This window comes from Elephas maximus, chromosome 23 (assembly GCF_024166365.1).
Source record: "Elephas maximus indicus isolate mEleMax1 chromosome 23, mEleMax1 primary haplotype, whole genome shotgun sequence".
NCBI lineage: Eukaryota > Metazoa > Chordata > Mammalia > Proboscidea > Elephantidae > Elephas > Elephas maximus.
This window is the reverse complement of record NC_064841.1, coordinates 59,414,183-59,430,616: the sequence shown is the minus strand read 5'-3', so window position 1 is coordinate 59,430,616 and position 16,434 is coordinate 59,414,183.

The following is a 16,434-nucleotide window of genomic DNA, read 5'->3' as shown; positions in this document are numbered from 1 at the left end:
ATTAGGACAGGGAAGTTTTTTAAATGTTAATTGAATATTGTTCGGCACCCAGGGAATCTGAGGTTACCAGGGTTCTGAGATTTTTATTTGAGACAGACATTTGTATTCCCTTTTGGGTGCGACAAATGTTAAACGTACTCTACTGATAATGCAAAGGTGGGAAGTTTGAGACCACTCAGAAGTGCCTCAGAAAAAAGGCCTGGGAATATACTTCCAAAATATCAGCCACTGAAAACCCTATGGAGCATACAGTTCTACTCTGATACACACGGGGTCACCATGAGTTGGAGCTGACTCGATGCCAATTGGTAACTCCCCAATAAAGATAGCACAGCAAACATTTGTTTCTGAAGGTGCATGACGTTGATAATTGCAGGTAGGATGGAGACAACATCACTCTAATGACTGACAATTATCGGCAAATGATTACATGTACACATATATACACTAAATAGTGGAAAGGGGGAACGGTGGGGGGAGAGGGGAGGGAAAAGGAGGAAGATATGCTCTTCTGAGTGTGGAGGAGCCAGGGAAGAAGAGATTTAGAAAATAAACAGGCTGTTCTTGTTAGGGGCCATCAAGTTGGTTCCAATTTATGGCGACCCTACTTACAACCGAATGAAACACTGCCTCAGCATATACCATCCTCACAATCGCTGCTATTGTTGAGCCCATTGTTGCAGCCACTGTGTCAATACATCCTGTTGATGATCTTCCTCTTTTTCAATCACCCTCTACTTTACCCAGCATAATATCCTTCTCCAGGGGCTAGTCCCTCCTGATAACATGTCCAAAGTATTTGAGATGAAGTCTCGCCATTCTCCTTCCAAGGAGCACTGTGGCTGTACTTCTTCCAAGGTAGACTTGTTGGTTCTTATGGCAGTCCAAGGTATATGCAATATTCTTCGCCAACACCACAATTAAAGGCACCAGTTTTCTTTTGTCTTCCTTATTCATTGTCAGGCTTTCACATGCATAGGAGGCGATTGAAAACACCATGGCTTGGGTCAGGCTCACCTTAGTCCCCAAAGTGACATCTGTGATTTTCAACACTTTAAAAACGTCTTGTGCAGAAGGTTTACCTAATGCAGCACATCTTTTGATTTCTTGACTGGTGCTTCCTTGGGCATTGATTGTGGGTCCAAGTAAAATTAAACCCTTGACAACTTCAATCTTTTCCCCGTTTATCATGATGCTGCTTATTGGTCCAGTTGTGAGGATTTTTATTTTCTTTAGGTTGAGGTGTAATCGATATTGAAGGTTGTAGTCTTTGATTTTCATCAGTAAATGCTTCAAGTCATCTTGACTTTCAGCAAGCAAGGTTGTGCCATCTGCATAACACAGGTTGTTAATGGGTCTTCCTTCAATCTTGATGCCCTGTTCTTGTTCATATGGTCCAGCTTCTGGGATTATTTGCTCAGCATACAGATTGAATAAGTGTAACGAAGGGATACAACCTTGACATACAGCTTTCCTGATTTTAAACCACATAGAATCCCCTTGCTGTGTTCAAATGATTTCCTTTTAGACTATGTACAGGTTCTGCATGAGCACAATTAAGTATTCTGGAATTCCCATTCTTCGAAATGTTATCCATAATTTGTTACAATCCACACAGTCGAATGCCTTTGCATAGTCAATAAAACATAATAAACATCTTTCTGGTAGTCTCTGCCTTCAGACAAGATCCATCGTCTGCCATCAACAACGATATCCCTTGATTCACATCCTGTTCTGAATTCTGCTTGAATTTCTGGCAGTTCCCTGTCTATGTACTGCTGCAACCTTTTTCGAATTACTTTTTAGCAAAATTTTACTTGTGTGTGATATTAATGATATTGTTGCATAATTTCTGCATTCTTTTGGATTACCTCTCCTTGGAATGGGCACAAATATGGATCTCTTCCAGTCAGTCGGCCAGGTAGCTGTCTGCCAAATTTCTTGGCATAGAGGAGTGTACATCGCCAGTGATACACCCATTTGTTGAAACATCTCAATTGGTATACTGTTAATTTCTGGAACCTTGTTTTTCACCAATGCCTTCAGTGTAGCTTGGACTTCCTCCTTCAATACCACTGGTTCTTGATCATATACTACCTCCTGTAATGGTTGAACGTTGACCAATTCTTTTTGGTACAATGACTGTGGATTCCTTCCATCTTCTTTTGATGCTTCCTGCATCACTCCATATTTTGCCCATAGAATCCTTCAGAATTGCAACTTGAAACTTGAATTTTTTCTTCAGTTCTTCCAGCTTGAGGAATGTCAAGTGTGTTCTTCCCTTTTGGTTTTCTAACTCCAGGTCTTTGCACATGTCGTTATAATACTTCACTTTGTCTTCTCGAGCTGCCCTTTGAAATCTTTTGTTCAGCTCTTTTACTTCATTTCTTACATTCTCTTTAGCTACTCTACGTTCAAAAGCAAGTTTTAGAGTCTTTTCTGACATCCATTTTGATCTTTTCTTTCTTTCCTGTCTTTTTAATGACCTTTTGTTTTCCTCATGTATGATATCTTTGAAGTCATCCCACAACTCGTCTGATCTTCAGTTATCAGTGTTCAAGGTGTCAAATCTATTCTTGAGATGGTCTCCAGATTCAGGTGGATATACTGAAGGTTGTATTTTGGCTGTTGTGGACTAGCTTTAATTTTCTTCAGCTTCAACTTGAGCTTACACATAAGCAATTGGTGGTCTCTTCTGAAGTTGACCCCTAGCCTTGTTCTAATGGATAACATGGAGCTTTCCTATCATCTCTTTCCACAGATTAGTCAGTTGGATTCCTGCGTTTTCCTCCTGTGAAGTCCATGTGTGTAGTCACTGTTTATGTTGTTTAAAAAAAAGTATTTAAAATGAAGAAGTCTTTGGTCTTGCAAAATTCTGTTATGTGATCTCAGGCAACATTTCCATCACCAAGGCCATATTTTCCAACTACCAATCCTTTTTTGTTTCCAACTTTTGCATTCCAATCACCAAACCCACTACCATTGAGTGGGTTCCTATGACTAGGAACCCTACATGACAGAGTCGAACTGCCTCATAGGGTTTCCAACGAGTGCCTGGTGGATTTGAATTGCCAACCTTTTGGTTAGCAGCTGAATGCTTTAACCAGTGCACCACTTGTAATTATAATTCTGATACCAACCTTTCCCCCCATCTTTCAACAAACATTTTTCTCTCTAATACATTCTTATGTTCACCATCACTAAGTGAGATGATACAAGTCAAGCTCTCATATGAGTCAGTTTTAACTCAATAAACACTAATTCTCAATACCAACAGCAGCAATGAAAACAGGAATAATGGCTCAATCTAGGGACCATTTAGAGAAGACTCTTTTGTGGTAAAGAGCAAAGATGTCACTTCAAGGACAAAGGTGTGTCTGACCCAAGCCATGGCATTTTCAATTGCTTCACGTGGATGTGAAAGCCGGACATTGTGTAAGGAAGACTAAAGAAGAATTGACACCTTTGAATTATGGTGTTGGTAAAGAATATTGAATATCCCATGGACTGCCAGAAGAATGAACAAATCTATCTTAGAAGAAGTACAGCCAGAATGTTCCTTAGAAGCGAGGATGGTGAGACTTTGTCTCACGTACTTTGGAAATGTTATCAGAAGGGAGCAGTCCCTGGAGAAGGACATCATGCTTGGTAAAGTGAAGAGTTAGTGAAAAAGAGGAAGACCCTCAACGAGATGGATTGACACAGTGGCCGCAACAAGGGGTCAAGCATGACAACAATCATGAGGACGGGGCAGGACTGGGCGCTGTTTTGTTCTGTTGTACATAGGGTCGCTTTGATTCAGAACCAATTCGATGGCACCTAGCAGTAATAACTCTATTGTGGGTACTTGACCGCTGTTGGTGCAGTGGTTAAGCAGCTTGACTGCTAACTGAAAGATCACTGGCTCAAGACCACCAGCCGCTCCTCAGGAGGAAGATCTGGTAATCTACTCCCGTGAAGATTAAAACCAAAAACCAAACCCACTGCCGTTGAGTCGATTCCAACTCACAGCGACCCTGTAGGACAGAGTAGAACTGCCCCATAGGGTTTCCAAGGAGCGCCTGGTGGATTCGAAAGGCCGACCTTTAACTGGCAGCCATAGCTCTTAACCACTATGCCACCTCCATAAAGATTACCGCCTAGAAAACCCTAGGGGGCTGTTCTACCCTGTCACGTGAGGTCACCATGACTCTACGGTTTAGAGAGGTTCCAGGGCCTATAGATGATGCACAGGCTGTGGGGTGCTGTCTTTGCCTTTATTATGTTTGCAGTCTCCTGGAGAGGCAAACATGGGGGCATCTGACCCAGGATGTAAGCAGATAGGAGCAGAAGCGCATCCCAAAGGGTCCTGGAACTGCTGCCTAGGTGGCAGGAGTTGGCTGTGTAGTCCCTCCCCAGCTCCAGGCTCTGCATCGTCTGGTGGAAGGCAGAAACTAGCCATGGTGGGAGTGTTTGCTCCACAGGAATCACAAACCCTACACATCAGGGCTTATCTGTTTTCCCCCAGAGAGCTGGTTGCTAAACACTCACCAGCACGCCACTGAACACGCATAATTAAGGTGAGATTCCGGAAGAGCAGTTAGTTTGGGAGGAGGTTGGGGGAGCCCCAGGACATGTCCCAGATGAGATGACACTTGGGCTGGGTCTTGCAGGTGGAGAATGAGCTTGGGAAGCATTTGCTGATGCACTCTGCTCTCTTACAACAATTTTCTATTTGAAGTGGGTTCATTTCTCAGCTTCCGGCTCTAGAGGAGAAATTGTAGTTGGAGCCTGTCTGTGGAGCGCTCAACACTCTTCTACACATCCCTGTGAAATCCAGTCTGTGTGCGTGTTGATAATGCTGGGCGCTGGGATCAAACCAATGAGTACCAAGAGCAAACCATCTTTAATGTGGGAGTCTCCCTTTTACCTAAATAACAGACTGGCTTGCAAAATAAAGAATATCATCTGTGAGTAATGAGCTTCTTTAAGAAATGTCATCTCCAGGAGCCCAAGTGGTGTAAAATTACTCCAGAGCAAAGATGAGCTGGTAAGGAGACAGGGAAACTAGAGTACTGGAAATTGTACAAGCAGGGCAGAATCAACGAGAATGATGACACACTGTGAAAAATGTAACCAATGTCACTGAATAATCTGTGTAGAAATTGTTTGATGGGAACCTAATTTGCTGTGTAAGCTTTCACCTTAAACACAATAAAATATCAACTAAAAAAATAGTAATAAAGCAGAAGTAGCACGTCATAGAATGCGGTAAAAATATCAGTAGAAGGTTGATAAAAATCTAAGTACTGTGGACAAGGCTACCCTGTCCGTTTTCCTCTTCAACTTCACCTAAATGATCCAAATCCCTAGAATCAAATTTGTTCTTCAGAGATGACTGGATTTATTGACTCGCATTAAGAAAAGAAGCCTGGGTCATCACTCATTTCATTTCTTGTTGCTGTGATTATATAACTGACCTTTAAAATAATTATTGAACCATTAAATGTATATGGAAAGACATCAGTTGTCAAAATAAGGCAACTGCTTTTTGTATAAAGGAGCCCTGGTGGCACAGTGGATAAGTGTTTCGAGCTTATCGCCCCCTCCATGAGAGAAAGACATGGTAGTCTGCTTCTGTAAAGATTCACAGCCTTGGAAACCGTCTGGGGCAGTTCGGCTCTACCCTGTAGTTTCATTATTAGTCGGAATCGACTCGATGGCAGTGGGTTTTGGCGTTTTTGTATATACTTACCTAGGCTTGCCTGTAAACATGAGGAAACCACAGCTACAAGCATGAAATGGAAAAGAGATGTATACCTATTATCTACCATCTCATAGAGGATTTCAAGCCAGCTGGAGCCCCCAGTGAGATTACAAAAATGTCCTCAGCAACTACCTATATTTGACTTTGGCGCCTTTTTAAAAGTCAAAAGGGGCATTTGCAAGGCGTTATACAAAACCATTCCATGTGCAGAACAATGGCAGCTTGTCAGCATCTGGGGAAGGAACACATCTGCCTCGTGTCTATTTCTTCCCTGAATGTCTCCCTGAATCTGCTTTTATGGGGGTGGAGTGGGAGGTGGGTGTCGTAAATATCCCCTTCTATTTGAATCTGGGAGTTAACAATAGATCTCCCTCCCCCCCAGGACTAAGAACACAAGATGCTGCGTTCGTTCGGGACAGAGGTACACTCAAGGAAGCAGGGATCTTTGTGCTGGGGGCTGCAGTGTGGGCCACAGGCCAGCTAATCACATTAGCACGAGAGCCAAGAGGTGGCCCGCAGACAGTGAAATAAAGAGGAGGGGAAAAGCAAGACTAATCACGTTAGCAGGAGAGCAGAGAGAGACGCTCCTTTTACAGAGCCAGTTAAAGCGTCCTGTTTTCCCAGGATTAGGTTCACCTGGACACCCTTGGTGGCTCCAGGCTGGTGGGGTGAGTATTGTTCGGCCCCTCCAAATGCTGGAGCCACAGAAGTTCAATCAGACCTGTCTTAACCAAAACTTTGTGCCCCCCAAACCACCCCCCCCCTTTGCCTCTCCTACCCCCTGGTAACCAGTAATAATCTTTGGTTTCTATATATTTACTTATTTCGTGTACGTGATGTCATACGGTATTTGTTCTTCTGCAACTTATTTTGCTCAGTGTAATGTTTTCAAGGCCCACCCTTGTGACAGTCATCAGAAATTCATTTCTCTATGTGGCTGAGTAATATTTCATTGTATGGATATACCACATTTTATTTATTCATTCATCTGTTGATGTACATTTAGCTTGTAGGTTCTTCATAATTTTTAAGATTATAAAGGGTTCCTGAGTCCGAAAAGTTTTAGTACTGTTGAGAAAGGCAGACGTGAAAACATTCTCATAAACCTTAATTTTGACTTGAACCTTTGGATTACAGTGAGAATTTTGTCAAACCTCTCATTGGACCCTCCAGGGCCCAAGTCTTAAATTAGCCTTTGAGTGAAAACATCTGATGTACAAAGAAGGAAGAACTGTGGAAACCCAGGGAGACCAGGAAAATGTCAGAGACACCAAAACCAAACCAAGCCCATTGCCATCGAGTCGATTAAACTCACAGCGACCCTAGAGGTTAAGTAGAATTGCCCTGTAGGGTTTCCAAGGCTGTAATCTTTACAGAAGTAGACTGCCATATCTTTATTCTGCGGAGCCACTGGTGGGTTCGAATGGCTGACCTTTCAGTTAGCAACCGAGTGCTCTAACCACTGCAGCACCAGGGCTCAGCTTTTATTTATAGTGACCTTATATATAACAGAACCACAAAATGTTGCTCAGTCCTGCTCCATACTCGTGATCGTTGGTATGTTTGAGTCCCTTGCTGTGGCTATGTTGTCAATCCCTCTCATTGAGGGTTCCCCTCATTTTCGCTGACCCTCGATTTTACCGATCATGATGTCATAAAGTTTCTATGTTTATAACAGTTTAATACTGGCCCAAGAAGAGACAGACAGACCAATAGGCCAGAATAAAATGTTCGAAAATAGACTCAATTGCATATGGGAATTTAGATGCTGCAGAAAAAAAACAAACCACACTCAATGCCATTAAGTCAATTCCAGCTCATAGCTACCCTATAGGACAGAGGAGAACTGTCCCATAGGGTTTCCAAGGCTGTCATGTTTACGAAAGCAGACTGCCACATCTTTCTCCCAAGGAGCGGCTGGTGGGTTCAAACTGCCTACCTTTGGACCTTTGGGTTAGCAGCCAAGTGCTTTAACCACTGTGCCACCAGGGCTCCTAGGACATAAACAAATTCAACAATTTCTCCACGTGCAATTCAGTAACATTGATTATATTCTTCAAGTTGTGCCACCATAGACTTTTTTTTTTTTAATGTATCAAGTGTCATAGATTTTATTTTGGAGTCAGTAAATATTTCATATAGTTATAAAACAATATTAAATCAAAGGAAAAAAAAAAACCAAACCCGCTGCCATAGAGTCAATTCTGACGGGGTATAGGACAGGGTGGAACTGCTCTGCTCCATGGGGTTTCCATGGAGCACCTGGTGGATTCGAACAGCCGACCTTTTGGTTAGCAGCTGTAGCTCTTAACCACTAGGCCATCAGGGTTTTCCTTAAATCAAAGAGCAACTCCTAAAAGCTAACCATAGAATGAAGCAAAAGCAGAGATGTGCCCATCCACAAGGAAAGGAACTATCCCAATATCCCAAGGCACTTTAAAACTCTAGAATTTGTGAATTCTTGGTGGGATAGGCCCTAAGGACACACCCACAAAAGATGAAGAACAACCTAAACTGCCTTCAGTAATCATGTTGTTGATGGCCGTGTTGGCATTGCCATTCTGGGACTGTTATCTGAGTACTGTGGGATAAACCAATACAGTAATCACGCTGGCACCTTTGAGAACTTCTCAGTGTAATTTAAGGGAGATACAGTGTAAACTGGATGCCAAAACTCCCAAAAACCAAACCCACTGCTGGCGAGTCGATTCCGACTCATAGCGACCCTATAGGACAGGGTAGAACTGCCCCCATAGAGTTTCCAAGGAGCGCCTGGCGGATTTGAACTGCCGACCTCTTGGTTAGCAGCCGTAGCACTTAATCACTACACCATCAGGGTTTCCAAAACGGATGCGGTGAGGTAAAATCTATGTAATCTAGGTTGAGTTGAAATATCAGTATCACCTTATGATGAATTTGGTCTTTAATAATGAATACATATTTTCAAGGAGTCCTGGTGGTGTAATGGTTAAGTGCTGGGTTGCTAACCGAAAGGTTGGTGGGCCAAACGTACCCAGCGGCTCCGAGGGAGAAAGGCCAGGCAAACTGTTCCCGGAAAGATTACAGGCAAGAAAACCCTATGGGGCAGTTCTACCCTGTAACACATGGGGTCGCTGTGAGGCGAAATCAACTCGAAGGCATCCAACAACAACTACTTTGTCTCACAACTGTATTATAGTCCTGGTTCTTGAAACTTGAGTTTACTGAAAACTCCTTGTTAGATATGAATGGATGGGTGGGGGGGAATACATATTTCCAGCTCTGAAAGGGCCCAGAAGCAATGACCCACCTCCTGGTAATTAACTCTTCTAGTACCAGATTGGGATCTCAACATAGCATTTCCCAGTAAAGGAGCCAGGAATCCTTGGAGAAGCGGCTGATTACAGGGCGGGGGTAACACGCATACCACAGTTTCTCACACCAGAAGGCAGGGAAGCTATCAAAATCCACTAGGGTGTGTCAGAGGACTACGGAGCCCAGCTTGCCGAGACCCTCATTGGCCACATATAGGACAATTTGCACATTAATAAAGATAAAAACTGCGGTGGGTGGAAGCACGCTGAATATGTTTAAGTCCCTGTGTTCCCAGGAATACCAAAAAACCCCATAATAAGAACAACTATCCATTGGCTGCCTTTGGATAATTAATGCTAGGGAACCAAATCTTTGCTGAATTTTGAAAACTGGTAAATCATGGGTAGGAAGCAAGCAGTTGTTCCTCATTTCCTAGATGATATGGACCTCAGGGTCATCAAAGAGTTGAGGAAGGAAGTTTTACTATATGTATTTCAGCTAAGAGATGAGATGAATAAGGCATGTTAGAGTTAGAATACTACCATGTTGTGATCCCAAGGAAATAAATGGCTTTAGGCAATGATTATCAATGGTTAGTAACAACAGACAGAAAAACAGACGTGTGTGCTTCCTAATGCAAAGACACAGCACCACCTATGAAACACTCTTGCCTGCGCACGCACGCAACCACACACGTGTGCACGCGCACACACAGGTCTGACCAGGCCTCTAGATCTGGAAATAGAAGTGACAGAAGAACACGCCAAAAGACACCACAGGAATTCCATTAACAAAATTAAGCCCGTCGTAAAGGAAAGCAGTTTAGCTTCTTCGAGAGGTTTGGATCCCAGTTCAAAGAAGCAAACTGAAGAAGCGTTATTAGGTAATCAGAAGAGTCGGAACACTGATTGACTGGATATTTGAAGGATACCAAGGAACTGTAAATATTATAAGTGAGATAATATCCTGGCTATACTCTTTGAGCCTTTATCATTTAGAAGTACTTATGGAAATACAGATGAAGAGATACCTAGGATTTGCTTCGAAATAATCTGGTGTGGGGTGGGCACAGGAAGTGGTTTGATTTGCCTGGTATTGAAAATTGCTGAAGGTGGCTGATAGGTAGATGGCAGTTCATTTTATTATTCTCTCTAAGAATATTCTAGAATGTACGAAGAGGACTTCAAGCAAGGCAGACTGTAGTCCCATGAAAGAGCAGCTTAGCTGGAAAGGTAGGATGGTCTAAGTACTTCCCTTTGGGGCAGGAAAGGGAGGCTCTGTGGCTGCCAGCACTGTCCCAGGGGACTAGCACAGTGCCTGGCCCAAGCATATATAACTATATGTCACATGAAGGCATGACCAAATACTCTCAGGTGCATGTGGTGGGGATGGGGGGGTGGGATGGGAAGACCATGTAGCATTTTCCAATCAGGAGATAACAGAACTTTAAATAATAGGATAGCAATCTTAGCTCGATTGCTGGGCGTGTTATTTAGATACCAGAGCAGATCATAGATAAGGCAAAGTCGGACAAAGTTGATATAGGAGTAAAAGAGATGCCAGAAAACACCAGAGCAACCATTCTGAGCTTTGTTCTTATCTGCTGGAAACTGCACCTTCTCCTCCTGCTCCAGGCTGTGCCTTCCTCCCCTCCTAAAACCTTTCTTTCTCTCTCTCTTTCCCCCACCCACACACTGCGCGCACACATATACACACACAAACACTCACAGGCACACACACACTTGGTGCCAGAGGTTTGGGTCTCTCTCTGCCTCGTTCCTTTAATCACCCCCCTTCAGATGAGCTGGCTGGAGGTCCTTCCACATCCCTTGGTAACATGTCCTTCCAGCCCCTCCTCCTGCACCCTGGACTTGCACAAGGAGGGTCACTGCAAGCACTGGGGCAGGGCCAAGTGTTCAGGCTACTATTTTATGAATGAGGAAGCTAAGACCCAGACAGATTGTATAACAATCCCAAAAGTACACACTAGCAAGTGGCAGAACCAAGTTGTGAACCCAGCAATTTGTCCCAGAGCTCAAGCTCCTAGCCCGGATGCTACTCCTGTGACCTAGCCACAGCTTCCACTGTCTCCCTCCTCCACACCCCACACCCAGCTTCCCAATCTTGCCATCAGCGGTTCGTCTCCTCCCCACACCGTGCTTTCCCCACTCCAGCCTGGACCTTCCCTGTCCCACCCACACACTCCACCACACAATGAGAATGCCACCTGCAGCCTTGCCTTTAGCTCTCCTCCTTCGAGACGCACACCCCTCCTCTCCACCCACACAAGCCCCACCTCTTCCATGAAGTCTTTGTGAGATTTTTCTGACCCTTCAGATCTCTTGGGGTCCCTGGGTGGTGCAAACGGTTAACACACTTGGCTGCTAATCGAAAGGTTGGGAGTTCGAGTCCACCCGGAAGTGCCTCAGAAGAAAGGACTAGCAATCTACTGAAAAATCAGCCACTGAAAACCGTATGGCGCAGAGTTCTACTGTGACACACACAGGGTCGCAATGAGTCGGAGTTGACTAGACTTGACTGGCTCCAGATCTCTGAATTCAGGTTGTATTTATAATGCTTCTCACATCACTTGTCATATCACTCAGCATTTGATGAAAGCACCTTCCATCACTGATGAGGTGTCTCAGTCCCATGATGCTTAAGGAATCCTGAATGGATTGGCTGGTCATGCTGATTCAAAGTTCCCAGAGGAGAGGTGAGGTGATGCCACCCAGTTTGGGTGCAAGAAATGGGCACAGCCTGAGATGGCCCTGTGCAAGTTCAAACTTTTTTTGAAGAATGTGTTTTTTTTTATGTTCACGTAAATGTTGCATTCTACTCTATAATATATTCACATTTGATTTAGTATAAAAGTGTTTATGTTATGTGCCATTATGAAAATAAAATCAAAACTTGATTTTAAAAATCTGTGTCTGGAATTTACCCTTCAGGAAGATATTCCCCATTTATCAACTGGTTTCTCAGGCTCCAAACACTATACCCGCCAAGTCCCTGGCCCAAGGAGTAGGAACTACTTTAGCGTAGGAAGCCCGGGTGTTGTGGAAACAGGGCAGAGTGTGCAGATGGAATCTGGGCTGGGCTCCTGAGGCTGCCCCTCGCTCACCCAGACCTGGAGACAACTACTCCAAACCTCAGCTTCTCTGACTGCAAGGGAAATCACAGCCATCTCCAGGAGGCCTTGTGAACACTGAATGGAAGAAACCTGGTCGGCAGTGGATGCTCAGTAGATATTGACTCTCTCAGCCATCTGAGGTATGACAACTGGTCTCTATTCACCTGGGGCAATAGCAGAGGATGGAGACCCAGGAATCAGAGAAGGAAATCAGCTGCAGGTCTAACCGCCTCCATAGACTACCACCGCCTTTGCCACGAGACCAAAAGAACTGGATGGTGCCCAACTACCATCACCGAACATTTTGATTAAGGACCCAATAGATAGCTCCTGATCAAAAGGAGGAAAAAATGTGGAACAGAACTTCAAATTCTGATTGGAAACCAGATTCACTGGATAGGCTGAGGCTGGGGGAACCCCCAAATCTATTACCTGGAAACAACTTTTAAGCCTTGACCAAAACTATCCCATGAAGTCATCTTTAAACTAATAGCAATTTGGTTCTTTTAATAAAGAACAGTTGCCTTGAGCATTGCACTCTTTTAAAGGATCATCTATGTGATGATAGGGGAAGAATCGACTTGACAGCAACGAATTTTATGGGTTTATATATGTGTATACACATCTAGAAAATATTGTTGATAACCATCCCCCAATTCCCCTACTTTTAGGGCAGAGACAGGGTTTCATTCGCCTTTGTACCCCTGCACTGGTTGTCTGGGTCGGTGGATGGATTTGCTGAATGCATGAATGACTATAAGATGCCTACGTATTCAACACTGTTTAACAGAGTGTAAAATTCCTGGGTGGTGCAAAATTCCTAAAGGGTGGCGATTTGATCCAGCCAGTGGTGCCGTGGAAGAAAGATCTAGTAACCTGCTTCCATAAAGATTACAGCCAAGAAAACCCTATGGGCCACAGTTCTACTCTGTAACACATGAGGTCATCATGAGTTGGAATCCACTTGGTGGCAACAGGTTTCTGTTTTTTTTTTGTTTTTGTTTTTTAACAGAGTGTAGGATGTTGCTGTCAAGTCGGCTCTGACTCATAGGGACCCCATGTACAACAGAATGAAATGTGGCCCAGTCTTGTGCCATGCCGACAGCCATGGGTATGCTCGAGTCCATTGTTGCAGCCACTGTGTATTTTGAGTGACTTCCAGCCTTGGGGATTCATCTTCCAGCTCTAGATCAGACAATATTTTGTTGTGATCCAAAGGGTTTTCGTTGGCTAATTTTCAGAAGTAGATCAGCAGACCTTTCTACCTAGTCTGTCTTAGTCTGGAAACTCGATGAAACCTGTCCACCAGGGGTGATCTTGCTGGTGTTTGAAATCCCAGTGGCATGGCTTCCACCATCACAGCAACATGCAAGTGACCACAGGACAAGAGACTGATAGATGGGAGGGGGGATTTATCAGGTTAGAACATAGGAAAGGTGAGCAGAGCAATGCTGCTTCTGACTTTCAGGTATAAATAACCCCCTCCTGTCTTACCCCAATGAGGAGCCCTGGTGGTGCAACCGTTAAGCTCTCCGCTGCTAACCAAAAGGTCAGCAGTTCGAATCCATCAGCAGCTACATGGGAGAAAAGACCTGACCATCTGCTTCCTAAGGATTACAGCATAGGAAGCCCTATGGGGCAGTTCTACTCTGTCACACGGGGTCACTGGGAGTCAGAATCTGCTTGGGGCTACACATCGGCAACAGGCCTTACCCACAAACAACTATCTACCTCCTAGCACCCCCAGCCTGTTGGAAGCTTCCTCAAGGAATGTTGCTCCCTCAGGCAAAATTTCCCTCCTTACACCTTTCCAGGCAGATAAGTTGGGCCTAAGAGGTATTTCTTTGTGAAACCACTGCCCTCACACCCCCTCATTAGTCTAGCTCGCTCCAGCCCATTGTGAAGGAATTTGTAGAGGAGTGGAGAAGATACCTAAAATCTCCTAGCCTCGGGCAAGTTGTCTCTAGAAGTTACAGGGACGGAACACCCTGCCTTGGTCTCCCCACAGGCTGGAATGTGGGATGGTCCCTGCCCAGCCTGCAGTGGCTGGGGAAGGGGGCACCCCCAAGCCCAGCCCCCCCTCCCCTCCACCTTCATCTGTGTCTGGGTCTGTGATGTTGGGAGCCCTGCCCTCAGAGGAAGCCCATCCTCTGGGCCAGGCGAAGACACACAGCCACGATTGATCCTGGCCAGATGAAGCCGGTACCCCTCACTCTGCCTTGTAAACACTTTTATTTTTGCTCTGGTTTATGGCCCCCCTTGCAAAGGACCACAACTTGTTTAAACCAGCTCTAAGCAAAGTGCTCTCGTGATTACAGGCCTGCTGCTGGTTTATGGCCGCTTCCTTTGTCTAATGTCTTCCCATTCTCTTCCTTCCTCCCCACCCCCACCCCAGGTACCCTGCCTCTTTTAAGAGGGGCCCAGTGGGAGGGAGGGGGACTCAACTCATAACCTCTGCTTCCCCTCAGCTGCTGGTTTTGACAGGAGGCTGGGGGAGTGCTCCCCAGGGCAGGCTTCGGCTTGTCCCTCCCTGGGAGTGCAGGGGGTGTTCTCCGATGTCCTTAGGGGGTCCACCTGCCCAGTATCACTGCCCCATTCCTGCCTTCAGCCCTCCTGGCAGGCCCCGGCTCCACTTATCTGCTTGCCTGGAGGCTAATCAGAGCGCTGAGGTCAGGACTCCTCTCCAAAGCCATTGTAGGGACATCCAGACCTGGGTGGACCAAGAAGACATGCTCCCAGACCCTGTTTCATGGAGGGTTGTTGACAACACACTCCTCTAGTGACCCTCCTTCTCCAGTCACTAAGTGGTTTGCTACTTTTCTCAAGTTGCTGCTAAGCTCCCTTCCTGAGCTTCTTTCCTCCCTGGGTGCTGCAAACAGTTAACACAAGGTTAACAGGCTCAGTTGCTAACCCAAATGTTGTCGGTCTGATCCACCCAGAGGCACTTGGAAGAAGGTTTGGCGATCTCCTTCTGAAAAGTCAGCCATTGAAAACCTCATGGAGCACAGCTCTGCTCTGACACACAGGCGGTCACCATGAGCTGGAATCAGCTCCGGCCACTGGTTTTCTTGGGCTTCTTCCCTGGTGTGCAGGACCGGGTAGAAGCATTGTAGGTACCGGAGGTGTCTGAGAAGATGGAAGCTCTCCACACTTCATTTGGGTTCCCTCAGCGTGAGCCAGGTGGACTGTGGCTGCTGTGGATGGTGTTACCAGCTCTCCTAGATGCCGCTCCCGGGCAGAGGTGGGTCTCCCTCCCAGGGCTCCATGGACAGCTCACTGAAGACCAGAGGCCTGTTAGGAAGGAGAATGGCTGGGAAAAGAAAAGGCTCCCGCATTCCGTTTATCTCCCTCTGTTTCAACCTGGGGATTTCTCTTGGGCAAAAAGTATTTGTTCAGGGATTTCAATGAAAACATCAGAAAGAAGGTGTCTGAGGTGGGGGTGGGGGAGTAAATTTCAAACAGGCAAGCTTTCTAAACAGGCTGATGGGAAGGGAAAGAAGATTGTCTTCAATTCATGCCCTTGTCACACACAGTCAAATAGCTTCTTTAGACTCAGAACCCAAACCCATCGCCAGAGAGTTGATTTCGACTCCCAGCAACCCTACAGGACAGAGTAGAACTGCCCTATAGGGTTTCCAAGGCTGTAATCTTTAGGGAAGCGGACTGCCACAGCTTTCTCCTTCTGGTGGTTTCGAACTGCCGACCTTTAGGTTAGCAGCTGAGCATTTAACCACTGTCCTGCCAGGGCTTCTTAACTCAGAACACCCTCCAGGAAACAGAAGAGGAACTGCAGAGAGTGTGAGGAGGTCACTTGGAACTTGTAATGCCTTTTCCCCCACTGGTGGTGCCTGGTCATTTCATGTCCGGTGGGCTTCATTCCATACAGAACAAGTGAAAGGACCTGTATCCTCAGAGCTGTACCTGACACATAGCACATCGTCTGAGAAACAAACACCAAACACCACTGATGCTCAGAGTTTCCGGTCTAAGAAGTAAATGACATGAGAAGGCAAACAATAAACAATCGTCCCAAGAAAATAGGATGACCGCCGAGAATTCCGATCCCTGAGTGGTGCAAATGGTTAACGTGCTCAGCTGCTAACTGAAAGGTTGGAGGTTTGAGTCTACCCACAGGTGCCTTGGAAGAAGGGCTTGGTGATCTACTGAAAAATCAGCCATTGAAAACCCTGTGGAGCACACGTGGGGTCACCATGAGTCAGGGTCAACTAGACAACAGCTGGTGGTAGTAGAGGAGGATGGG